The 27,210-nt window shown below is 34.7% G+C and overlaps 1 pseudogene across 1 annotated transcript in view; it reads left to right on the plus strand.

Moving 5' to 3' along the window:
- LOC143625211 (peroxisome biogenesis protein 22-like) overlaps positions 1–11,564 on the plus strand; it is a 28,892-nt pseudogene extending 17,328 nt beyond the window's left edge. The window contains exons 6-7 of the transcript XR_013152235.1: positions 11,088–11,189; positions 11,283–11,564. The product of XR_013152235.1 is annotated as a peroxisome biogenesis protein 22-like (transcript). The remainder of the gene's footprint in view (positions 1–11,087; positions 11,190–11,282) is intronic.
- The last annotated feature ends 15,646 nt before the right edge of the window (positions 11,565–27,210 follow it).

The following is a 27,210-nucleotide window of genomic DNA, read 5'->3' on the forward strand; positions in this document are numbered from 1 at the left end:
CTCCTCTTTGGTTTCCTGCCTTCTCAGTCTCCTCAATTGCCTGTACACGTTTTCTACAAACCCACACACCAAATTCATTAACCAGGAACACAAATTTGATGAGAAAATTACAATTCTTGCAACAATCGGGAACGGTCAATTTCACTGATCTAGATCGCGTTTCCAATAGCAATCTGTAGGACTTTGTACCCGTTTCCAGTACTGGCTATCGGGAACGAAGATCGCTGGGGATATCACGTTTCCCGTGACTATGCTTCAAACTATAGCCTTGTAACTTTTTCCATCAAATCTACATAAACAAAAGATTTCATGTAAATCACAATGCTAGATTAAAGAAATATTTAAAAAATTACCTTTTTCAAGTTGAATTATTGTTTCGGGATCTTCCTCTTGTTGCGGTACGAAGCCAATCTTGTGTGCAAATTAAGCATTCGATAGTTTTGTGAACTCCTATACGAATCCAACACCCTCCCACTTGTGCTAAACACTGATTCTGATGCAACTGTTGAGATTGGAATAGCTAACAAATCTTTAGACATACGAGATAAAATTGGAAATCTTGGGCTATTTACCTTCTACCAAGTTAATATATCAAAACTAGTATTAGGATTGAAAGGTTCATCACTTTCACCCAAATACTTGTCGAATTCACTAATTGAGGAATTAGATGTTTGACTCACTTTCATCTTATTTCTTAACTATCTCCAAAATCATGACTTGTTGTACTACTTGTAGGATTAGTTTATGTTGAAGTTGTAGTGGATGGTATCGGTGGAGCATGAATTCACACATAATCATCATATAACTCTTGCATTCCATTCTTTTTGTGTGTTTTCTTTAACTCAACAAACGCTTTTCTTTCCATTTCATAGTGATCTTCCAATAAATTTCCAAAAACATTTCCTTGTTCCTTAGATCAAGTAAGAAAGCAAAATATAACATCAAATTCATACTATCAATATCTCCAAAGTACTTGTCAAATTTAGGCTTCATCACCTTAGCAATATCATGGAGATGTTGATCCTTGGGTAGTTCTTCAACAATATCACATTGAAGTTGTTTTCTTAAAACCTCACGAATTTTCGCTAGTTCAACAACAAGAGTATGTGATGTCACATACTTTCTTCAAGAAATTCTCAATGTAACTTCATGAAAAGTTTTCAGAAAAACACACAACTTTCTTGCTTTCACCCAATCTTCCGATGTCAGAATTGAATAATTCTTTTTCCTAATCTCATTACCAAAAGTCGCATCCTCCAAATCAAACTTATCAAATGCATGTTCATAGACTTCTGCTACATCTAATATAAGGTAGGTGGAGTTCCACCTAGTTGGAACATATAGAACCAACTCTTTTGTACTTGCACATCTAGCACTTTCGACACATTTTTTGAATTTCTCAATTCTAGCACCCAACTTCTTTACCCATTTACAACTTATGTTCTCAATTGACTCATCAACTTTTTTCATACCATCTTGCACAACTAGATTTAAAATATGTGTCGCACAACGTATGTGAATCCATTTCCCATGCAATAAAGAAATGTGGTTATTTGCATATATTATTTTCAAAATTTCTATTGCACTCGCATTATCAACTGAAACTGATAAGATATTATCAATTTCCAACCCATTCAAACAAGACTCTACCCCTTTTCCTATGTCGACACCCCGATGACCATCAAGTTGACAAAAACTCAAAACTTTCTTTACCAAATTCCAATCATCGTCTATAAAATAAGCGGTAAGTGTCATGTAACTTTTTTTCTTTATGGATGTCCAAGTTTCAGTTGTAACACAAATCCTACTAATGTTTCTTCGAATTAAATCATGAATTTTATTTTTCTCATCTACATACAATTTGAAACACTCTTGTGTGATTGTGGTTTGCCCGAAACACGAAATAACGGTTGATTAATTTTAGAATGGTGTCTAAATCCTTCACCCTCGACAAAACTAAATGGAAGTTCATCTACAATAATCATGTGCGCTAAAGCTCTTGTACTTTTCTTTTGATCAAACTTCCATGCCACCATTTTGGTTGTATCACCATGTTCAAAAGTAATATTAGTTTGACTAGCACTAGTTTTTGCCAAATAAGATTTGCACTAAGTAAGATGATTTGAGATATTTCTATTACCATACTTTTCCGGCTCACATAAATATTTTGAACCGCAATGTAGACGTCTAGCCTTTTTTTCTTCTTTTTTCATCCCCTTCTCTAACTCTTCTATTACAAAATCCTTCCAAATTGCTTATCGTTTCTCGTTTCTTAATTCTTATTTGTTTGCTTGAGTTTCTTGTTTGTTTCACTTGCTGTTGTGAGTCTTGACTTTCTTTTGATCGTTTCTTTGAATTCCTTGGCTGTTTCACATGCTCTTGATTGTCTTGACTTTCTTTTGAGCGTTTTTTTGAATTCCTTGGTCGTTTCACACCCTCCTGAGAGTCTTGGCTTTCATTATAATGTTGATCATTTCTTCATGTAAGTAATAAATAACATGAATAAAAAATAAATCTATGAACCTGTTACAGCATAGAGAGTAGTAATCGCAACAGAGAATGATGTAGACGACATGGTTGTCAGCTTGGTCGAGTTCCCCTTTAGGATGTATAGTTAAGGATGGTGTTAGGGTTCTTGAGAGGAACCCGATATAGGAGAGAGGAAGCACACAATATTGTTATGTGTGTGTGATTAGGTTATGATGTTAATTTATTCTCTCTATATATACACCCAAGGGGAAACCCTTTATTAGCTATTAAGAGTAATATGACCCATCAACAATTACCAAGCTAATATATAATAAGGTATAATAATTTATTTTGATCTATTATTATATAAATGATAATGATGGCCATATAAATAAATATATAAAATATATTTATTCTTATAAAATTAGTTTCATATCGAAATTTAATGCAGCACCTCTCGAACTGTTATTGTTTGAGAAAACATGGTAGCTGACTTTATCACAGTAATTCTTCAATATATAATTTATATGGAGTTAATAAACTTATGAGTCCACTGATAAATTTCAAAAACATTTATCGCTAATTGCGTTGTGATTGATCAACATATTATGTCATTATAACTTAGATTGTTGTTATCAGTTTATTATGACTCCTCAATGGGATAGATTTATCTGCTGACATAAGAATATATCCCGAAAATTACATTCTGTTATCTTTGAATATTACAAAGTTTAGAGTAATCAACCAGTTTGAGTTCTCACTTTTCTTTTCAAATTATCTCAAATTGTTATGATATCTATCATGTAAGGGATATCTCTAAGATCTATCATATCAAAGTATGTATGAATAATACTTTGATTTAAATAACATATACATGTCAAAAGAATGTAATCTATATAAGGACAAGTTTGATTTAGCCGCTCCCACTCATTTTAAGGTAGGTACATTAATCCACTTGGTTCTTGATGAACATAATTGTATTAAGATTTCATCACATTATGATATTGCATAACCCATATACGGATTTTATTGACTTATAGACTTAATGTTCTTTGACCTTCAGTATGTAACTTTTAGGTTGTTTTATGAACATACAAATATGTAAGCCAATTGTTATGGAAAGTTGTTTTAATGTTCATCTAATGTAGCTCTAAACTATTTTAAGCTACTTGAACAATGACGATCCTCAAAGAAATATTTTGTAATATAGGTAAGAAGGTTCTTTGATGATTTATTCCCTCTTGAGTATAACTTTTAACAATCAATCATGCTTCTTAGTGTCTTAACATTTATGTTAGGATATAGTTTAGTTATGAACACCCTTATGTGTTTCAACAAAATCTCTGTTATTATGACTTATGGAGTCAATCTTGCTAATAATAGCTTTATTCCATTCAGAAGGTTGATTGATATTAACGATTTAATTAAAAGAGGTATGATCAGTCTACTTTCCAACATACATGTCAACTTAGTTAGGGAGGTTACATAATCGTCGAATTTAGGGTGGTTATAAAACCTAGATGACCTCCTGAGTTGATTATTAGGTTTATTAGAAGTTTTCATTTTATGGATTAGCTCTTAGTTAGGTTGCTATCATTTTTAGGATTCTAAGTGTGTAAGAGTTGGTGCAATATGGTGTACAAGAGGTATAACTGGAGTTAAATTTGGAGTAAAGTTTAATGACTCTCTTCCCCCCACATCTTGTACTTCTAACAAGTCATTATAAGGACTCTTACTGCTCTCATTGACCTTAGAAACCTTTAGGAAATTAGCATGCTTAGGGTCGATATTTAAAAACCAATAGATTCTAATAGAGAAACAAATAAATAATATAAGTTGTTGCAGCTTCTTTTGGTGAGGATTAATCTAGTAAGAAATCTGAATTTGCTCACGTTTAAGCAACGATGAAACTTTAGTAAGAGTAGTAGTAAATTCTAAAGAGATAAGTTTTGATAGAATAGTGTTGTGATGGAGCAGTGTCTTGTACAAGAGGTGTAATTAAGATAATATCAAGTTTTCACTCCCCCACCTCTTGCAAATCTTGTAAGTTGTGATTGAGACACTTAAGGCTCCCACTGATTTTTAATATCTCTAGGAAAGCTACAAGAGAAGTTTTAATGATGTGCGTGATGTGGGAATCTGTCATACATATGTTAGACTTGATTTGATTTCATTAACGTCTAGATGTCATAATAAACTTAGGGACATATTTAGAAGAAATCATAATAAGTATATATAAATGGATCTCTTTATGACTGTGGACCATAGAAGACAGATTAGATACAAGTAAATAGCCTTTTAAATGATAAAAGAATTATGTCTTAATATTCCGGTTCAATAAGTTTCACGAATGTCAGTGAAATATAACTTATGGTGGACCCATACTTATTCCTTAAGCCAAGTCATGTTTATGGCATTTAACACATGATTAGAATCATTAAGAATGAGATTAGATGAAAAAATCACCCTCATCAACCATGTCATGATTTCTCATGAAATTTGGTTTTAATGGATGAATTTTATAAGTCTCATTTGTCTTTTGTTAAATTCTTATTGCATAATAACAAAAGTTGTGAAAGCATGTAGTATCATCTAGTTCTATTTTATAAATGTTTCAATCCAGATATTGATAACAAATAATATGAGATTTTAAGGTAAGAGTGACTGTATGTTGGCTATGCAAACCTCACAACTGTCATAATGTAGCTTAAGTATTGATACTAAATTCTGATTGATCTCCAGAATATTTAAGGTATCATAAAACGTAATTAGAAGACAGTTTTTCATGGTTATAATAGCCTTAACATTTAAATTTTGTCACAAACACTCATGTTAGTTATTTGTTAATATCAGTAAAGAAACTTATAGAACTAGACTCAGCCTATCATGTTAATTGGAATATTAGGATTAGCAGACTTAAATATCATTAATATACGACTACTGTTTTAGCCAGATGTTCTTTTGAATTATGCATAGCCTTGTTACTTATGCCTAATATAATGACATATTTTTACAACGAGACTTCTCCTTAGAGAACTTAAAGATGGAAGTAATACTTGTATTTTGTCTATGAACCTTATAATTATCCTCTTTAAGGTTTTAATGGTGGTGAGTTGAATAACATCTTATGTTCCACTGCCATATTCTTTTCTTTTACATGTGTTGCTAATCAACATACTCGTTTTCCTTTTGTACTTATGAGTGTTATAGTTGATACTTAAGGCAAAAAATTGTAATAATAGAAACTTTTAGTATGTAATGCATTAGAAAAGTGTACTTATTTCCATGTGTGAGCCCTTAACTTTATGGGTCATGGTTTTGTACATTATGATGTATTCAGTAACGTCATTTAACCTTATAGCTAGAACTTTTAAGGAGTGCATGAATCTTAGGAGTTATTTTGACTAGTCTTAGGAAAAACTAAATTATAAAGAGCAGTAGGATAGTCATATCATGTCTTAAGGGATAACTAAAACTGAGAAGAGCTAAATATTATTGAAACTCTTTATGATGTAAAACTTATATTATGTTTTAATATTAGAGTTGATGATTTAGATAAGATAGTTATTTATAGAAGAAAATTATAGCGAGTAATGTTATGGGATATTAAATAATACATATTAAATTTATGATCATTAGCTTAATGAAGGATCATTAATGTGAGGATCATTATATTTTATTGAAGATCTGATATGTCTATTATTAACATCAAACTAGTAGACTATAATTAAAAGTTTTACTTAAACAAAAAATAAATCACCTTTGGGCAGAATTAAAATTTATTTAAGTATGTGTGCAAAACACTTGTATCCCATCACCTTTGGGCAAAAGTGATACAATTATTTTAATTATCCACATGCTAGTTTTGCTTGATAAAATGTAACACATCACCTTTGGGCAGAAGTGAGACATTTATAACATGTTAGGAAAAAAAACTAACAAAAGCTTTCAGTTAGACTTGAATGATATGGTAAATGTAACTCATCACCTTTGGGCAGAAGTGTTATATCAAAAGTTCATTCAAGTTAAGCCTTTATGTTTTGTAAAATTTTATAATATTTAAGTTTTACAAAACATTTAATTAGTTAATAGAAAAAAAATGTTTAGAGTAAGGATTTTAAGTTTCTGGTAAAACCTTATTTTTCGGAATTAGTTCTCGAAAATTTTGGGTTCCCGAGAATTGCCAGTTTCCGGCTTTTAGCGGGTTTTTCAAGATTTGGGTGTTTACATGATTTTATGGAGTTTTTAGAAAAAAATGTTGATTCCGGTATAGTGAGTTTTCGGGTTTATAGGTTATGACCCAAACCATTTTAGAAACTCATAAACTCTTAGAACACATAAGTTATTTTAAGCCCATAATACATGAATTTTAATTAACTCGTGAACCCGTAAACTGGTTTAAGCCCTTAACCCATGATATTTTTAAACTAAATTAATAATGATAAGATTTGGTTCAAATCTTTTTAATGATAACATTTATATGTGTTTCCTATTTTAGGGGAATCCAAATCTTTTAAGAAAATATTAAAACTTCTAAGTTATCCAAGATTTGAATAGATATATCCCTAAATAATTATTAACAAATTTTAATCTAGATTTTGAACCAACATATGTATAATTTTCGATAATAATGATGAATACGAAGAACATCATGGAAAAATTAAACAACTAAACATACAAAAAACCTGGAATCGAAATCTTTAAACATGAATTTAACAGATTTTGAAAATATTAGGGTTTACTAAATATTTAGCGATTTCAAATAGTTTCATATATTATTTTCATAATAGAACATGAAAAAGAAACCGAAAAAAATTAAGGTTTATCAAGTTTTAGTCCATGTCTTCTGATTCAATTCCAGATTTATGGAAAACATGAAGAGCTGATCAATCAACATCACTCTGATGCCACATGTTGATCAGTTCTTCATATAAGTAATAAATAACATGAATAAAAAATAAACCTATGAACCTGTTACAGCATAGAGAGTAGTAATCGCAACAGAGAATGATATAGACGACATGGTTGTCAGCTTGGTTGAGTTCCCCTTTAGGATGTATAGTTAAGGATGGTGTTAGGGTTCTTGAGAGGAACCCGGTATAGGAGAGAGGAGGCACACAATATTGTTATGTGTGTGTAATTATGTTATGATGTTAATTTATTCTCTCTATATATACACCCAAGGGGAAACCCTTTATTAGCTATTAAGAATAATAAGACCCATCAACAATTACCAAGCTAATATATAATAAGGTATAATAAATTATTTTGACCTATTATTATATAAATGATAATGATGGCCATATAAATAAATATATAAAATATATTTATTCTTATATATTATTGTTTTTTGCATCATATTCCATTGAATCAGACATCTACAAACATACAAGATCAACAATATTCAATCAGCTTACATGAACTAAAGAATAACTAAACATATAAACAATTAGTTCTAATTTAACAGAGGAGGTTTTATGAAAAAAAAAATATTTTTTGGCGAATACAAAGAAAATTAAAGCCATTATCTAAACAAATTTAAATCTGAAACCATAACATAACACATCAATCAAACGGAATTATATAAAAAAATGATGATCGAAGTCTGATTATTGAGTCAGTCAAGGAAGTCAACTCAATCACAAAACACGTTTTTATCACAAATTCCACTTTTACAACAAAGATTTCAAAGGTGGCTTTTATAAGGTAATTTTGTAAATAAAGGTATATACATAATTAATTAGATTATGCATATATATAGAAGCAATTAGCCTTAACAGAGGAGGTTTTTGAACGATTAGCTTTATTTCTAAAGAGTAAACTGTCACCCCCGACCAAAGGCGGGGGAACATGCCGGGGCGTAACGTATTGATTGGACAGTAGCTCAAAAGACACTAATTAAAGCGACAATGAATATTTAATTTCATTAACATTAAACACGTACACAAATTCAATAATTATAACAATTACATCATATTTTTGTATGTTGAATAATATCCTAAGGTCAAACTATTGTCTTCCAACTTGAATAATATCAACTACTTGTACCTGTAACATGTATGAAAATAGAGTTTGTCAACACGAATGTTGGTGAGAATGCATAAGTTTTAGTTATATATATATATATATATATATATAGATAAATCACAAATCATATGTAAATGATGAGTATTACAATTCCTATGAAAATGTAAACAACTAAATAGATGTGGACCCGTTCTTATTGATACGAAATCAAAGTACTTTGGTAAATGTATGATCATATTAGATGAGGATAAATGAGGATGAGATACCAACTACCAAACATAAAATAAACAATTAAGCATATAAAGCATTATCATAGAGCATGCAATTATCACACATAAACATATATTGAATTGTGTTATGAATAGATAAGTAAATAAAAATGAGTAATTTAAATAGGGTATACATGTCACCCCCAAAATTTAAAAAGATGAAAAATAGGGATATGTAAACTCACCTTTGAGATTAAAGCCAAACTTGAAATGACAACCGAAAGCACGTTAAAGAAAATGAACGATCGAACCTCACGAACTATAAATAAACAAAATATAACAATTAAAGACTAACTAATGGGATTGGAAAATTTAAAGAATACTAAATCTAATGTATAAATATTAAGATAAAACAAGGAAAAGATCAAAAAGGAAGATGAAATACAAAATCAGTTTTTGGACAACATACTGTTTTGTTTTGATTAAGGTATTTAAAATATCAAAATATTTTATTATAAATCAAGACTTTCCAATCTACTAAATTAGAACGTTTTGAACAACTTTCATTTAGAAAAGTTTTGCAAATTCGTAACCTAAATAGACCAAAACAGCCATGTAAATTAGAGGGTACGAATCTGCGCAATATTTTTAAAATATTTATTGCGAATTCATAGGAATGAATTAAAATGCGTAAAAATAGTTTTTAGAACCGTATTTCATTGAAGTATATAATAGAATTTGGTGTTGCACTTTTTCAGTTTGTTATAAACAAGATATGCCTTTTTCTTTGACATCTATATCTAATGTGAAAACTGAAATATTGCTAACAGCAATATTCTAACGATTTCGAAAAGGATTTTGATGAAATAAAATTATGGACTTTTTTTGGATATAATTATATAACATTTATTAGCATATATCATCAAAAATCCTTGGGTCCTTTGAACAAAAAAATAATGATTCAAAACAGAAAAATAAAGATGTAAGAACGTTTCAAGTGTGACCTTCGTGTAATCGATCATCTCCTTGTGTTCTTTGTCTCATCCACCTTATACACCATGGTGTATGGATTATGTGGATTCCTAGACATGATTGTATTATGGTCATATGACCATTTGATTAACTAGTATGAACAAGAATTTAAAATAAATAGAAATAAGACGAAAAGACTTGAATAATTAAAACCTTACATTTGAAATGGAAAAAAAATAATCTCTTTAACTTGTCAAAGAGTGGTGCCAGAATGAAAGAGGTGGGAGTGGGTTCTTATTTATACTAAGATAAGGAGGTTATTCTTTATAATGTTTTAATGATAAAATTGATTAGAGAATGATTTGGGGGAGGAGGTTTGACCAAAATATGAATGGTGTAGGAAGATATTTTTCATCTTTTAAAAATAATAACTTTAGGTAAAATAAATGTGACAAAAATAAATGTGACATAACTAGATTAAAATGTTGTACTTTGGTTATGCATCAATAATGTTATTTATGTGATATTTGAATAAAGAAAAAAAATTATGAGTGTTATAATTTTTATTTATATACATATTAATAATGATTAATATTATTAAATAACTTCATGAAAGAAAAACTGTTATGTATGAAATATGTAACATATGGGTATATGTATAATTAACTTAATCACATCGAAAGTTTTAAACGAGTCAGGTTTTCGGGTCTGAAAATTGACGAATGTTACATAAACGGTTACTTGTGAATCCTGTGATGGTTGATAATCCTCTGAAGATGATGCCATGGTTGATAAACGATGAGTTTTTGAACGATAGCAGGTTTTTGTGAAATTGTGATCGCATGCCGGCAGAACGTAAGGTTTTTTGTGAATTAACTAACCCATATAACTTTGGGCTTGTAATTGTAATCAGATGAAATGCTAATGGGCTTGTATAGTTGTGTATTAGGATTGGACTTTAGGCTTTAAATCTTAGTAACACTAGTAATCGGGTTAACGCGAAACCCGAATTTTTTTCAAAAATGAACTCGAACCCGACCTTATTTACGGTTATTCGGGTCAACCTGAATAACCCGGTTAATATTTTTTGACCATGTTTAACCCGACCCTAATTAGCTTATTCGGGTTCGGGTCGGGTCGAGTTAATCGGGTTCGGGTATTTTGCACACCCCTAGGTCAAACTCTTAACACAATTGAAGTCAAAGGGCAGGCCATTTGACTTTCAAACGCCAAAATTGTACCTCATTTCAGACAGGATACGAATACACATTAGGCAACATTCAAACCGTTTCATATTAGCTTATTCATACATTTGACCCGTTTGACTCATTATCCATCAAGTACTACTTAAATAAATGGGTTAAAATTAAAATTGACACCTTCTTATTAGCTATTTGTGGGCGATTGTAGGTACTTTTCTGCAGCACAGATATTGGACGAACGTCTTTTGTTCGCCAGCTGGAGCCCGATTGGCACATAGACTCAATTCGAGAAATTGTTACTCAATTATCGGTACGCACACCATTTTTTATATTTAATTAACATAAATTATTCGTGTCATTATATATCATACTAATTCAAACTGTTGTACTAAATTCAATACAGAGGTTCATCAAGTATCCGCTTTACGTCTTAACCATAAAAACTGAGCGAATTGCGTCTAATGTTTTCGGTTCTTCATCCTTGGAACAGTTTTTCAACGTTTGAGTTTGTGGAAACTAGTCAACTGTCTCATATGGTTTTTAGTATTTGGTGCCCTTATGATGTTATGATCATAACCTTAGGCCATGTGAGGCTTGATTTTGTGCAATGTATTTGGTCAAATTTACCATGATTGTAGGGTTTCATGTTTGTGGTCTGTGCAGTCTGTGTTACAGTCGAAAGATAAAAAAATCTTGGTTGTTGCTGGACATTTTGCCATTTTAGATGTAAGAATTTGTAGCCATTTTAGATATTTTATCAACTTGTCAAATTCAAGGCTATTATGTAATATTTTGACTGCTCTTCCGTTTGAAATCTTAAGACCCATAAAATTTCCTAATGACATAGTATTTTTTTCAAAGGCTTTCGCAGTGACAGCGATGTCTCTTTCAAAAAGTTATAACACTTTCAATTAGAGGTGCACAAAAGAACCGGTTCCAGTTCGTACACGGTAGACCCAATACCCGGGTTGGGTATTTTTATACCCGAAAACCCTACATGGTTCTCACATTTTTCCCAAAAAACGGTTCCTACCCGGTTCCGGTTCCAACTCGGAATAACCGGTTCCGTCGGGTATTGGACAACAAGTGAGCTGCAGTTGAAATAGATCCGTTGGAACCGGTTCCAATGGTAATATAGCCGTTGAAACCGGTTTTTGAGGTCCAAAATCTATATGATTTCTTACCAATTATTTTACCGTCAAACTCAAAAACACTAAAAAAAACGTTCTTGATTTACACTTGTTTCACAATCCCGACTTACCTACGCCTCCATCTTTTTCACTTCAACGACTTGTTATTGTTGCTATGGAAAGCACCAACAAGGCCAACAAGAAGGCTTCTACATCCGTTTTTATTGACCTGGTTCGTGTTGAAGATGACCCCGAAGTTGTGCGGGTTGTCCTGCATAACCGCAACGAAAACGTATGGCGGAATTGGGATTTGGTTGAGTTGATCAATGGTGACCTTAAGGCTCGTTGCAAGTCTTGTGGCACTTACTTAAAGCAAGATTCTAACTCAACTTTAAAAAAGCACATCGAAAAGAAATTTTGCAAGGCCTTGAAAGAGGTTCCCGCAACGGACCAAGTCGAATTGGGTCGAGATGGTACAATCTTTCGTTACAACATGAAAGTGGTTCATGATAGAATGGTGAAGTTCGTGATTCAACAAAGTTTTACGTTTACCAATTTGACAACCCCGAATTGACGGCCATGACTCGAGAAATTCTTCAACCGCGCTACACCCATATAAGTCGTACTACCCTTAGACGTCATTGTCTAAAATTGTGGGAATGTGCAAAAAAAGATTTAATTGAATTTTTTCAAACTTTGCAAACGAGTGTGAGTTTAACTAATGATGTTTGGTCGGCACCACACGGGTTACCAGAATCCTACCTTTGTGTCACCGCTCATTGGGTCAATCCGGTGTCTTGGAAAATGATGAAACGCACCATCGCTTTTAAAAACTTTCCGTATCCACATACCACCGATAAATTGTTTGAAATTGTAAATGAGGTAATAACGACTTTTAACTTGAGGATAAAAATCGTGTCTATGTCGTTTGATAACGCAACAAACAATACAAAGGCGGTGGAAAAATTTACCATAAAATATACACCACCTTGTTACGAGAATTTATTTTCAGGCTCGATGTGTTGCACATATTATGAATTTTGTTGTTCAAGAATGTCTCGCCAATGAAACAATGGAAGGCGGCTTGAGATGCTTTAGATATATGTACAAGATGTTTTCAAAAGTGGTAAAAGAGGCATCTTGAATACAAAACCTATTGCAAATCAGTTGAAAGAAAATATTTGGGGCCGAATTGGGATGTTCCAACCCGTTGGAACTCAACTTGTCATATGCTCAAGTGTGCTTTTGCCCAACGAGAAACATTACAAATTTTTCATAACACTCTTGTTGATTGGTGCGAAGCCGATTTGTTTCCCGGCGGTGTTTGGGTAAATATTGGTTATTTCTTGGAGTATCTTGATGTTTTCAAAACCGCAAAAACTAAATTATCGTGGGGTTATTATCCTAATAGTTGTTGGGTGTTGCAAGAATTATACGACATCTCCTTGAATTTTAAAGAGTATGAAAAGAAGAATGATATTTTCCATCATATTGTTAAACCAATGAAGGAGAAGTTCCAAAAACATTATGAGAGCATACCACCGATGTTGTGTCGCCGCTTTAAACCCCTATTGAAATGTTGCGGGGGTTGAGACATTGATTGAGGAAATATATGACAACATGGGTAAGCATGAGATCGACCTGGGGTTGTCGACGGAAGCAAAGGAATATTTAAGCAAATCCCTTCAAGAACTTTACGATCATTATTTCAACCTTTATGGTCCAAGCTCAAAATCGTCTTTTGTGAGGAAAACAACAAGTAGGCCATGTAAGGACAATCTTATAAATATGATGAATGGTGTTCGTGAGTTGGCGGCTAAGCGGCAAAAGGGAAACCCACCAACAAGTGAACTTGGTCGATATAGTGGAGGAAACTATGTTGAAGGTGCATCAGTCCATGAAATTCGCAACTTGATATTTTGGCTTTGTGGAAAGGAAAGCAAAACGAAATTCATATTCTCTCGTGACTTGTTTAGAATCCAAGCTTCAATGGTAGCTTCGGAATCGGTTTTTTCTCTTAGTGGAAAGATGTTATCGATGCGACGAACAAAACTCACTCCGGAGTCTCTAGAGATGTGCATTTGCTTAAAAGATCATTTGGACGCGGTGGATCATATACAACACAAGACAAATTTTGAAGATGAAATACCATTAGAATGTCCAATTCATGATGAGGAGGTGGAAAAAGGGCTTTCTTTCGAGCTATCGGGTGGTGAAGAAGACGAAGGCGAATACTAAGAAGAAGAGTTTGAAGACTTTTGAAGAAGTTTAGTTTTAATTTATTCTAATTTCTATTTGTTTTAGTCAAGTAATATGTAACACGAACCAATCGATCCATTTTCAAGTAATTTTATTTTTTATTAATCATGCTTTATTTTTTATTAGTCTTTTTTATTTATTATTAGTCATGCTTTATTTTTTTATTAGTTTTTCAAGTACCCGGTTGTTATTAAACCTTTTAAAACTAATTAAAAACAACTACTTCATTACATTAACGATGAACATTTTATTATAAAAACAACATAGTACAAACATTATTAAACATAAAACTTAAAATAACAAACACAGTTCGTCGTTTTAATCCCACTCTCTACGTCGATTAAGCTCTGTTACCTGTAACATTCGTCAATTTTGGATAACTTGTTTGTACGATTAAACTGTCAACCGACCCGATTTCTAAACCGGATCTTTCGATAATATAAAATAATGGGTTTTTATGTTTCATAATCATCTCACACTTGTCGGTTTTCGAAAACACCTTCCTACGGCCTTTAAAACGCTTTAAAACACCTAAAACGCATCGAAAACGACCCAAAACGACTCGCGAAGCAAACTGGACCAAACCCCCCACCTAGAGGCGCCGCGCCGCATGACCACTCCCTCCATGGTGGCCGCGCAGCGCCTAGTGATGACTGCAGAATCGTTTTGGTTGTTTTGTATGCTTTGTTGACTTGTTTAACCAACCTAAACTCATTCAAAACTTTGACCACTACCCTATATATACAAGCTCATCTCTTACATTTTACCCTTGCTCATTCACTTCTTTTCTCTCTCAAACAAAGAACATATCTCCATACCTTCAAGGTTCTTAAAAATCAAACAAGAACCTTTCTTTAATTTCGTTTTTGTTACTTACTAATTGAATCTTGTGGTACAACATATATATAATATGCACCCCTTGTTTCCTTCGGCTTTCATTTTCTCCGGCCATGGTCGGTTGAGGTGATATGCTACAAGGCAAGGCTACATGGAGGACTCATTATAGTCCTTGATCATATTATTTTCCTTTAATGATTTACTAGTCTTGTTCTTGTTGTAAGTAGTTTAGTTTCTAATTTATGTTTAAAGAGTTCCATGGTATTTGGTATGAAGTCACTAGCCTCGGTTTTATCCCAAGTTGAGAACCGAACCAAAACCGAACTCTTGTTTACTAGTTTTGTTTTAAATAGTTAAATAAACATGTTTATGTAAGATTTGAATATTATAACTTCTAAAATCATTTTTATAGTTCTATGGTATTTGGGTATGTGCCAAAGATCCTCGGTATCATTCCGAGTCAAGGACCGAACCAAAACCAAACTAAACCGAGTTCACTCGCTTAAGACACACAAGTGTGTTTTCGGCCACTGAAACTCATCTTTTCTTCAAGAATGTATTTTAAACTAGTTTTAAGTTATTTTATCAACATACTTGGTGTGTCGGAATCCAACTTGATCTTGTAACAAGTTTGGACCGGTGAAACCAAATACTCGCTTAACGGACGTTAAGGTTCTTCACAATAGAACTATATACTTGGTTAAGTCTTTTGATTTTTATTGAGTTATCTCATAACATTTATCACTTTGGAAAGTTGACTTTGAGTTTAGTTAATTATCTAGACTCAAATTAACAAATCCGAACACTCGATTAAAACCTCGTTTTGGTATTTATATAATCAAGGGTCTTGCATTAGTGCATTATAACCCACATAATTACTTGACATAGGTTGAGTAATATTTATGAATGAAATACCAAGACCCGGTTTCGGGTAAACTTATTTTTCAAGAACATGTCTTTAATTTCTCAATATTTACATTTTAAACCATAAACTTTATTTATTAACTTTACTTGTCATATTTTACTTTAAACCCTTTCAAGACTACCTACTAACTTAAGACCCATTCAATCTAGGTCTTGCTCGTTAAACCGATCTCCGATTATTCACAAATCAATCTTTCAAGTTACTTTGTTAAGGTGAGTACTTTTCATCCCCCGTTTTCACTTTTATATTTTGGGGGTAACATGCATACTTATTTAAAAACAAGATTGATTTAATATACTTAATTCTCAAACCACAAACTTTAGGGTGTATGATGCTTAGAATACTTGCTCTGTTGTGTGTTATATGTCTCATATGCTTTACGTGCACGGGTGTTTATTTTTATGTTGTTGTTGAGCCTCAATAAGTATGATTATACGCTCCCCTAACTACTTAACCTTGTGCTAGTAGAATAGGGCCTCATTATCCGAGTATGTCGGTTGTTACCGATTAGAAAGGATCCTCATTTACATATGTTTTATATGCCACGATTGATGCTTTTATTTATAGTCTCATATACGTTTGTGGATTTCGCTCATATTATATATACTCAAAACTATGAAATTGCTCACCAACATACGCGTTGACAAATATTATTTTATGCATTGTTACAGGTTTGATTATTACTTGATTTGGAGTTTGAAGACGTCATTCTATTTTGATGCCGCTAGGTTATTAGAAGAATGAACAATATTTATTTCTTGCATTTGATGGTTATTTGTATGAAAAAGATGTGTTATTTTGGTGATTGAATGAAATTAATGAGTTGTTTAAATATTGTCACTTTAATAGTGTCTTGTGTTCTTGAGCAGTCTGTTGCACCCCGGAATGTTACGCTGCCTTTGGTCGGGGTGTGACATTACCGGAGGTAGGTGCTGGAGTTGTAGAGCCGGACGACTTTCTCGCTTCCGCTTTCTTGGTGTCCAAACATTTTTTTTCACGACAATACTTATTGCCATACTTTCGGAGATCGTAGTTCGACCCCACTTTCAGAAACTTGGCATAATATTTGCACCGTGCCATCTCTTGTGAGTTGGTCACAACACACAAATCATAACGAACCCAAACCTAGGGGCATCTTGGTGTGTCGATGACCATAACAACACTCTCGTTGGTTGCTATTGCTTGTCGGTTTAAGCATAATTGAGATTTAAAGTGTGCTTTAGAGTTTTAAAAGTGGTTTATCAAGCTCTATACCCAACATAGCTATTTATAGTATGTGTGTATTTGTTGTATAGTTAAAAACCGGTTCCAACGGCCCAAAAACAGCTATATAGCCATTGGAACCGGTTCCCAACGGTCAAATTCCTTTTAAAATTAGAAACCCCGGTGGAACCGGTTTTCCGGTATAAACCCTACTCAGTTCCTACCCTACCCCGTTCAATTGTGTTCTCATATTCTCCTACCGGGTCGGGTCTGGTTTTAACCCGGTTCTTAACTAAAACCGGGTCCAGTTTGTACGCGATCAAAAAATACCCGGTTCCGAGTTTCCAAAGTACCCGATTTGTGCACGTATACTTGTTATTCCCATTACTCGAGCTCGAATTCCCCTTACAATGGTGTTGCTCGTATTTCAGAACATACACATAAGCTGTGAATCAATTTGGAATCTCTCAAAAGGAAACACTAAGGAAAACCTCTTAACCACCCCACCAAAATGGTCATGGCGCATATATTGTGACATTCGTCATTTTCGGCTTAAATCGTATTTGTTCTTGTACGGAAAACCCGACCCGTTTTATCTTTCGGATTCTTTGATATAAATAAAAATAGTGGTTTTTATGTTACAAATTTGTTTCACACTTGTTGGATCGCGAACGTCCTTTTCGGTACCTTAAAACACCCTTTTATGGCTAAAAACGACTTAAAACGTACTTCAGGGACCCAAATCGTCAAATAATCAAAGCTGGAGACCAACCCCACTCCCCATGGGCGCCACGCCGTGCATCCATGAGTGCTAGGGTGGTCACGGGGCGCGGCCACCTGTCTGCAGACCAGTGGCGGATCCAGAAAATTTTCTCACAGGGGTCGACAAATTTTTGGGTCGGTACATAGTTATATAGTTTTTTTCCCTGTTTGGTTCGTTCGTTCGAGTCAGTTCAAATCGGTATTATTTGCTTTCTTACTGGCCCGGTACCACCGTTTCGATAAGATTAAATCAAGTCAGGTCATATAAAAAAATATAATTCACAAAATATCATTAGAAATGCATAATTAAAAGACAATATATTTAAAATTGATTATTACCGAGTTTTTTTTTTCTAAATCTAAATTGAAATATTATATACTTACAATTGTAACAAGGCTTTCTTAATGAAAAAAAAAGAACTATTGTTTAAATTCTCATCAGTTGTTGAGTTCTTTTAGCATGTTCTTTTAAGGATTTGATAAATAATATTTTAAGTTTTTATGTTTTTCCTAAAAAATATTTAATATCTTTATACACCAACAAATATTGTTCAACTATAATAAAAAGAAAAGATTTATAAAACATTTTAATTAATGAACAAATGAACAAAAAATTAATTTAATTTAAAAATGAAATAAAACAAAAAAAGAAACTTACATTCAAGAAAAAATATAATAAAAAAGATTATTTGTTTATACTATGAAATAAAACTTCGTGGGCTGTGGTTTTGAGTTTGGACAGGCCCAATACATGCTAAACTAATATTAGGTTAAGTCTTCTCCTTCCTCCCTCTTCTCTATAACTTCACTGTTCAGAATGCAACGGCTAAAAAATGAGGCAAAGTTTCACTTGTGGTTCTACGGATGCTCATCACCCTTCTGTAAGAGCCCGTTACCGGTGCCTCACTTTTGACGTTGGATTTACTCATTAACATAGTCCTGAATATCAGAGTAAATAAAACTTTCGCGGAATAATAATAATTGTCAACCATTCATTACAAACATTTTTAACTTGTTTCTTAAAACATAACATAAATGATGATATCAAAACATCACGACAAATCTTCAGATACCTGCCTCTTCGATCTTTCCATGTGTCCCGCTCAAACCAACTGTCTCAATCTGTTAACCTGCGTGCATACTAAAAGTCAGCTACGCTAAGTGAGTTTTAGTTAAACAAATAACTTACTTTACGCACACATATACGTGCCCAAAGGTACGCATTACATACTTAACATGTTTGTCATTATTTTATATACATTCATAACTAACCTTACCTTATAAAGAGCATTTCGCCCTACATACCTCGGATGTTATAAGGGTCCGGTACCCTCCATCCTCGGATATTATTAGGGTCCGGTCTCCTTTTTTCCTCGGATATTTTTAGGGTCCGGTACCCTCCATCCTCAGATATCATTAGGGTCTGGTACCCTCCATCCTCGGATATTATTAGGTCTGGTATCCCTTTCTTCCTATTATTATGACATACCTTATCATATGTATATTTGTAAGTTTCAAACGTACATACATCATTCATCCATCATATACACAATCATATCATCAAACCATCACCTGGCAGTGCATGCAATATCCGAAGATCGTTCACGCACCGACAAGCTTTCATTCATATTTAAGATATGCATAAATAACATACAAATCATACATGGCATACACTTAACATTTAAGGTAAGTGTATTAACTATCACATCGAGTATGCACACAGCCCCAAAAACATAACAAGGAATGGGGCTAGAAACTCACTTGAATTCGGTTACGTTCATCGTTTATGGTTATTCCTTTCTTGAGTTGTGCACGACTAACTGTTTAATAAACACAATATTAAATACTGCTCTAGCCCTTCTTATCGTTTACTTAATTAATCTTAAGCGTCTAAGCCGGTTTTACTTCATTGATTCGTTAACCGGTTAGTTAATCGTTACTCGTTAACCTTTTAAAGGTATCTTTCATATATTAATAAACTCCAGGGGCTTCTATGAAATTAAATCATTCTTCTCTAAGCTCAGGGATCATTCTGTCATTTTATTAAACTTCCAGTTCGTTACTTGGTTCTTAACGAATTGGGGTTCATTCGTTACTTCTGTTTTTCGTAACGAATTGGCAAATTTGTACTTCATAACGATTTGTCCTTCATGGCGAATTGGCCTTTATAACGAATTGGCCTTTAAGACAAACTGAGCCTTATAACAAACTGGTTCTTATAACGAATGACCCTTTTATAACGAACTGGTCATCATAACGAATTGGACCTTAGCGAATGGGCATAACGAATCGATGTTAATTCGTAATCTTTACCTTAACGAATTGGATACTAACTAAGGCTAGTTTGTCATTCTATCTTTAACGAATCTGTATACGAATTAGGCTAGTTCGTTAAACTTTCGTTAACGAATTAGGGTTAGGTCAGAGAATGTCAGAAACATTCTCTGACATGCTTAACCTCGTACGCCGTTTTCCGGCACCGTCGTCGCTGGAAAACCGCGATTTCGCCAGAAAAGCGAGATCTCACTCATTTTCCACCGTGTCACGTTCGATCCAGATCTGATCTAGGGTGACCCCTAAGCTCATATTTTGTTCGGTTTATACCCGATTCCACCCGGATCTCATGACTTTAACGGTTTAAGGGTGTCAGCTCGTTGTTTCGCAACTAAATCCAGCGGATTTGAATCCATACAACATCATACTATCATTACCTCAGGTCGGGATCAGTTTTCCTTCTTGGTTCGTGTCACACCCCGACCAAAGGCGGCGGGAAATACCGAGGTGTAACGATTGCCCATAACAAGATATCACAAAATATAACAAATTAAATATTGTTCATTTTACTAATATCCTAAAGGTCTTGATAATGTTTTCTTCAGAATCCCAAATCAACCAAAATGTAAACCTGTAACATTTCATAAAATAAAGTTTATCAACACAAAGGTTGGTGAGCAATTCATAAGTTTGAGCATATATATATATAGTAAGAAATCGCCACAAAACTCGTATATGAAACAATAAATAAAAGCAATAACTAGGATAAAATCGCTAATAGACTTACGTTAGCGAAACCTAACTACAAGGGGATGCCAAATAGTCTAGGATTTTATAGTTATCGTTAATTGCATTACGTTAACGACACCTTGCTATAAGTGGATACCAAATAGCCTAGGATTTTATAGTTCCACCAACCGAAAGCGATCAACACATAGGCATATAATCATAAAACACCAAATCGAGCAATTATTTAAGTAAAGTATACAATAACGTTTGTGGTTTAAGATTCAAGTATAAAGCAATTAGTTTAATAAGTATGAAATGTCACCCCCAAAATAAAAGATGGAAAACGGGGTATGAAAATACTCACGTTCAAGTAATAAACTTGAAAGATGATAATTTAAAGATTTGCCGTAACGACGGGTTTAACGAACAAAGACTAAAAAGAAAGAAGTTTCGGATTTAGAAAGGCTGTCTTGAAATTCTTTAAATAAAATAAATGTTGAGAAATGTGAATAATTAAAGTTTCAAGGTTTCAAATGTAAGTATTTGCAATTTATAATAAAAACCCTTTAAAAATATAAGTTTGCTCGAAACCGGGTTAAAGTATCTGGCCTTAATATTTACTCAACCTATTTTAAGTAATAAGGTGGGTAAAATACAATAATGCAAGTCCTTGGGATAAAGATACTAAAACGGGTTTTAACGAGTGTTCGGGTTGTTGGTTCGGGTCTTGACAATTGGTCAAACCCAAAGTCAACTTTCCAAAATATTAAATGTTATGAGACAACTCATAAAAATCCAATAATACTTAACCAAGTATGTAGATCTATTGTTTTAGAACTAACAACATACGTTAAGCGAGTGTTCGGTTTTGTCGGTCCAAACTTTGTTATGAGATCAAGTTAGATCCAACATTTCCATGTACTTAGGAAAATAATTAAAATCAGTTTGTAAACTATTTTTAAAGAAATATACAAGTCTTGATAGCTAAAAACACATTTGTGTGTCTTAAGTGAGTAAAAGTCGGTTTAGTTCGGTTTGGTTCGGTTACCATGTCACAATAAGTTCATAGATGGTTTCCACAGGCCCAAATATCCAAGAACTTGTATAATAATGTACAAATGAAAATACTTAAGTTACAACCAAAAAGTTAACAATAAAGTCTTTAAACAAATGTTCGGTTTTCGGTTCGGATCTAGTTTCGGGTAAAGACCGAGTTTAGAATCTACAAACACATAACCATGGAACTCATAAAAATGGTTTTATAAACTGAGCTGTAACATTAAACATGTTTAAACAAGTATTTAACAAAAACTAGTAAGCAAAGTTCAGTTTATGGTTTAGAGCTATTTACGGTTAAATCGAAGCATAGACTCTCAAACCCATAACCATGAACTTGTAAATAAACTAAAATAAGTAGAAGTTAAGCATGGTTAGTATGTCTAAACAAGTTATATAAGTATATATATATATATATCAAGAACACGAAGTTCTCTATGAAGCTTTGCCTAACAAGGTCCGAAACCTCTCCGATCGGAACCGGAGAAGTAACTACCAAAGGTAACAAGGGGTGTATATTATATATATGTCGAACAACCATAAACAAGTGTTAGTAATACTATATAAGTTAATTAGAATGAAAGATTAAACTAAGTTTGACTTTTGAAAGTCAAACCTTCAAGAACTCTAAGAAAACAACCTTATGATCTTTGTATTTGAGAGAGAATTTGGAGTTCTAGCAGGGGAAAATGAAAGGAAATGGTGGTGTATATATAGGGTAAGTTGAAATGGTCAAGCATAAAGGGTTTTGCATGAAAATGGGATGGTTTAGTCAAATGTTTGCATAAAAATGAACGAAAAAACGAGCTGCAGACCTGATGCAGGTCGTGCCACGCGACGCCCATGGTGTCCCCCATTGCGTAGCGCGATGGGGTTGGCCATCAGCTTTCCGCAAATTTTCATAAGTGGCAGATTTAGTCCCCAGAGTTCGTTTTCGATGATTTTTACGCGTTTTAAAGACCGAAAAGGATGTTTTCAAGACCCAACAAGTGCAAAACAATATTGTAACATAAAATCCATCATTTTGATTATATCCAAGGTTTCGGTTTCCAAAACGGGTCGGTTTACATAATAAAAGTTTACAAAACAAATACGAATCGAGACCCAAAATTGACGAATGTCATAGTATCCCCTACTTTAGGAAATTTCGTCCTGAAATTAAGACGAAGACGATGATGCAAACAAATGTGGATACTTTTATTTCATTGCGTCTTCTCGTTCCCAAGTTAATTATGCGCGACGCCGTGATTCCCATCGAACTTTGACTAACCGAATACGACTACGTTTGGTTTTCTTCTCGTTGCGATCCATGATCTCAACGGGTCGTTCAACCATAATCATCAACTCATCAACATGTACTTCGTCGAGAGGTATATGGAGATTACCCTCGGCTAAGCACTTTTTAAGATCTGAAACATGAAATGTCGGATGAACACCGTCGAGTTCTTGCGGTAGTTCGAGTCGAAAAGCTACCTTCCCAACACGTTCAAGAATTTTGAAAGGACCAACGAAATGAGGAGCTAACTTACCCTTATTTCCAAAAGGGACTACCCCCTTCCAAGGAGATACTTTTAGAAGGACAAAGCCGACAACATTAAATTCGATCGGTTTCGCCGTTTGCCGGCGTAACTCTTTAGACGACTTCTAGTGGCCAGGAGGTTTTTACGGATTTGATCGATGACGTCGGTAGCTTCTTGGACAATTTCGGGTCCCGTGATTTGAGCTTCACCGATTTCGTTCCAACTAATTGGGTAACGACATTTACGACCGTAAAGAGCTTGAAAAGGAGCCATATCAATGCTAGAATGATAGCTATTGTTATATGAGAAATCGATGAACGGAATGTGAGAATCCCAATTTCCACCATAATCAAGAACACACGCTCGTAGCATATCCTCGAGGGTTTGAATCGTACGTTCGGATTGACAGTCCGTTTGAGGATGATAAGTGGTGCTAAGATCGAGACATGTTCCCAAAGCTTCTTGAAGAGGTCGCCAAAAATGAGAGGTAAAACGAGCATCGCGATCAGAAATAATAGTCAATGGTAAACTGTGTCGGCACACAAGTTTTCGAACATAGATTTGAGCAAGCTGGTCAACAGAATACTTTTCGCGGATCGGAATGAAATGAGTAGACTTGGTTAAACGATCAATCATCACCCAAATATTATCGTTGCTTTTTTGGGTGTTGGGTAATTTAGTGCTAAAGTCAATAGCAATGTCTTCCCATTTCCAAACGGGAATCAGTGGTTGCTCGAGTAGACCAAAAGGTCTTTGATGTACGGCTTTGACTTTTAAGCAAGTAAGACATTTAGATACAAACAATGCTACATCCTTTTTCATACCCGGCCACCAAAAGGTAGCACAAAGATTGAAATACATCTTATCCGCACCGGGATGAACGGAATACTGTGAATTATGAGCTTCGTCGAGTATACAGGAACGAAGATCATCGCGATTGGGTACCCACAAACGATTGAGAAAGTACAAAAGACCATCGGGTTTGGTTTCGAGTTGAAGTTCGGCTCCACATGACATTTCGTCATACATGTTACCTTCTTCAACGGAGGTACGTTGAGCTTGGAAGATACGAATTTGAAGATCGGTTTGAACAACAACGCTTAGAAGCAGGACGGATTTAACATTAACCTTTCGACTTAGAGCGTCGGCGACAACATTCGCTTTACCGGGATGGTAGCGAATCTCGCAATCGTAATCACTAAGTAATTCGGCCCATCGTTGTTGTCTCATGTTGAGATCTTTTTGGTCAAAAATATGTTGAAGGCTTTTATGATAGGTAAAAACCACACATTTCGTACCATAAAGGTAATGTCCAAATTTTGAGAGCGAAAACGACGGCACCAAGTTTGAGATCATGAGTCGTATAGTTCTTCTCGTTGAACTTTAGCTGCCTTGATGCGTAAGCGATGACTTGACCTCGTTGCATGAGAACACAACCAAGGCCTTGATGAGAGGCATCACAAAACACAACAAAATCGTCGTTTCCATCGAGAAGGGTTAGAATAGGAGCATTGCAAAGCATGTCCTTGAGAGTACAAAAGGCTTCCTCTTGCTTCGAACCCCATTTGAATGGTTTCCCTTTATGAGTAAGGGAGGTAAGAGGCAAGGAAATCTTAGAAAAGTTTCGAATGAAACGCCGATAATATCCGGCCAAACCGAGGAAGAATCGAATTTCCGTGGGAGTCGTTGGAGTTTTCCAATTCTTAACGGCCTCAATTTTAGCGGGATCAACATGAATACCTTTGTCGTTTACGATATGCCCTAAAAATTGAACTTCCTCGAGCCAAAATTCACATTTGGAGAATTTGGCGTAGAGTCGTTCGTTTCTAAGGAGTTCGAGAATGGAACGCAAATGATGTTCATGTTCGGCTTTGGATTTAGAGAAGATAAGGATGTCATCAATAAAGACAATAACGAATTTATCAAGGAATGGTTTGCAAACGCGGTTCATGAGGTCTATATAAACCGCGGGTGCATTTGTTAACCCGAAGGGCATAACCAAAAACTCGAAATGTCCATATCGAGTACGGAAAGCGGTTTTAGGAATGTCTTCTTCGCGAACACGCAAATGATGATAACCCGATCGAAGATCGATTTTGGAGAAACAAGGTGCGCCTTGAAGTTGGTCGAATAGGTCGTCGCTTCGTGGCAAGGGATAACGATTTTTGATGGTGAGTTTGTTAAGCTCTCGGTAATCAATGCACATACGAAACGAACCATCCTTCTTTTTCACGAAGAGAATGAGAGAGCCCCAAGGAGAAGATCTAGGACGAATGAAACCTTTATCAGAAAGTTCTTCGAGTTGGTTCGACAATTCTTCCATTTCTGACGGGGCTAGACGATAAGGAGCCTTGGCCACGGGCATGGCGTCAGGCACATGATCGATTCGGAATTCAATCGGACTAACGGGTGGAAGACCTGTGACATCGTCGGGAAAGACATCGAGGAAATCACGAACAATGGAAATATCTTGGAATTTCCTTTCCTTTTTGTCTTTTGTCATCGCGAGAGCTAGAAACGGAACGTACTTTTGGCGTAAGTACTTTTGCGATTGGGGGCATGACATGAGATTAAGTCTTCTAGAAGTTGCGTTCCCAAAGACTTTAAGAATTTTACCTTTGACGAGTGGAATGCGAATGAATTTATCGAAGCAAACAACTTCGGCACAGTGCAAAGATAACTAATCCATGCCTACTATGACATCGAAACTTCCCATTTTCATCGGGATGAGATCTATGGAGAATTTATGATTAGAAAGGATGAGGGTACAATCGCGGACTACGGAATTGATGGTAATGGAATTGACATTGGCTACTTCAACAAAAAACGGTCGGGAAAGCTTAGTTCGAGGCATAGAAATTTTTTACTCAAATTTCAAATAAATAAAACTTCTATCGGCACCAGTATCAAATAAAATAGAAGCCAAATGATGGTTCACCAAAAACATACCATTCACGACATCGTTTGCCACTTGAGCTTGATTAGCGTTCATCATGAAAGCTCGCCCTTGGTTGCCATGGTTGACTTGAGGTGCTTGTTGTGGAGGAGGAGGTAGTGCTTGTATAGATTGGATGGGTTGGATGAGTGGTGCATTGAGTTGGGGAAGTTGGGGTTGGTAGGTTTGGACTTGGTAGGGCATGGGTTTGGTAGTATGGTATGGGTATGGTTTGAGCTTGGTTGGCAAAGGTTAATCGGGGACAATTGTTGCGGAAATAGTTGGGATCACTGCAATTGAAGCATGCTCGGGGTTGTTGGGGTTGGTTTGGTGGGTAGGGTGCATATCGGTTTTGGGAGTTTTGGGGAAAGGTTCTTGGTTGGTTTGGTTGGGTTCGTTGTGCCGATCGACATGTGGTGCTGAGATGGCCAAGTCGGTTACTATTAGTACAATGGCGACAAGGCGTGTTTGATGGGTGGTGAAGTTGGCAAGTTTTGCATAGCGGGAAAGTACCGGTATATGGTCTTCGGTTTTGGGGTGGAGCTTGGGTTGATTGTTGAGGTTGAGGTTGGGTAACAACATAGTTTCGGTAGTCGGTCTTGGGTTTCTTGTTGTTGTTGTTGTTGTTGTTGTGACGGGATGAGTTGGAGTAGTTAATGGCCTGAGGTGAGGGTTCAACCTTGGCTTGAGGTACGGGCTTG

Source organism: Bidens hawaiensis, unplaced genomic scaffold (genome assembly GCF_021521415.1).
Source record: "Bidens hawaiensis isolate Kalapana, Puna unplaced genomic scaffold, B.hawaiensis_p1.1 tig00004021_1, whole genome shotgun sequence".
In the NCBI taxonomy this organism is placed as follows: Eukaryota; Viridiplantae; Streptophyta; class Magnoliopsida; order Asterales; family Asteraceae; genus Bidens; species Bidens hawaiensis.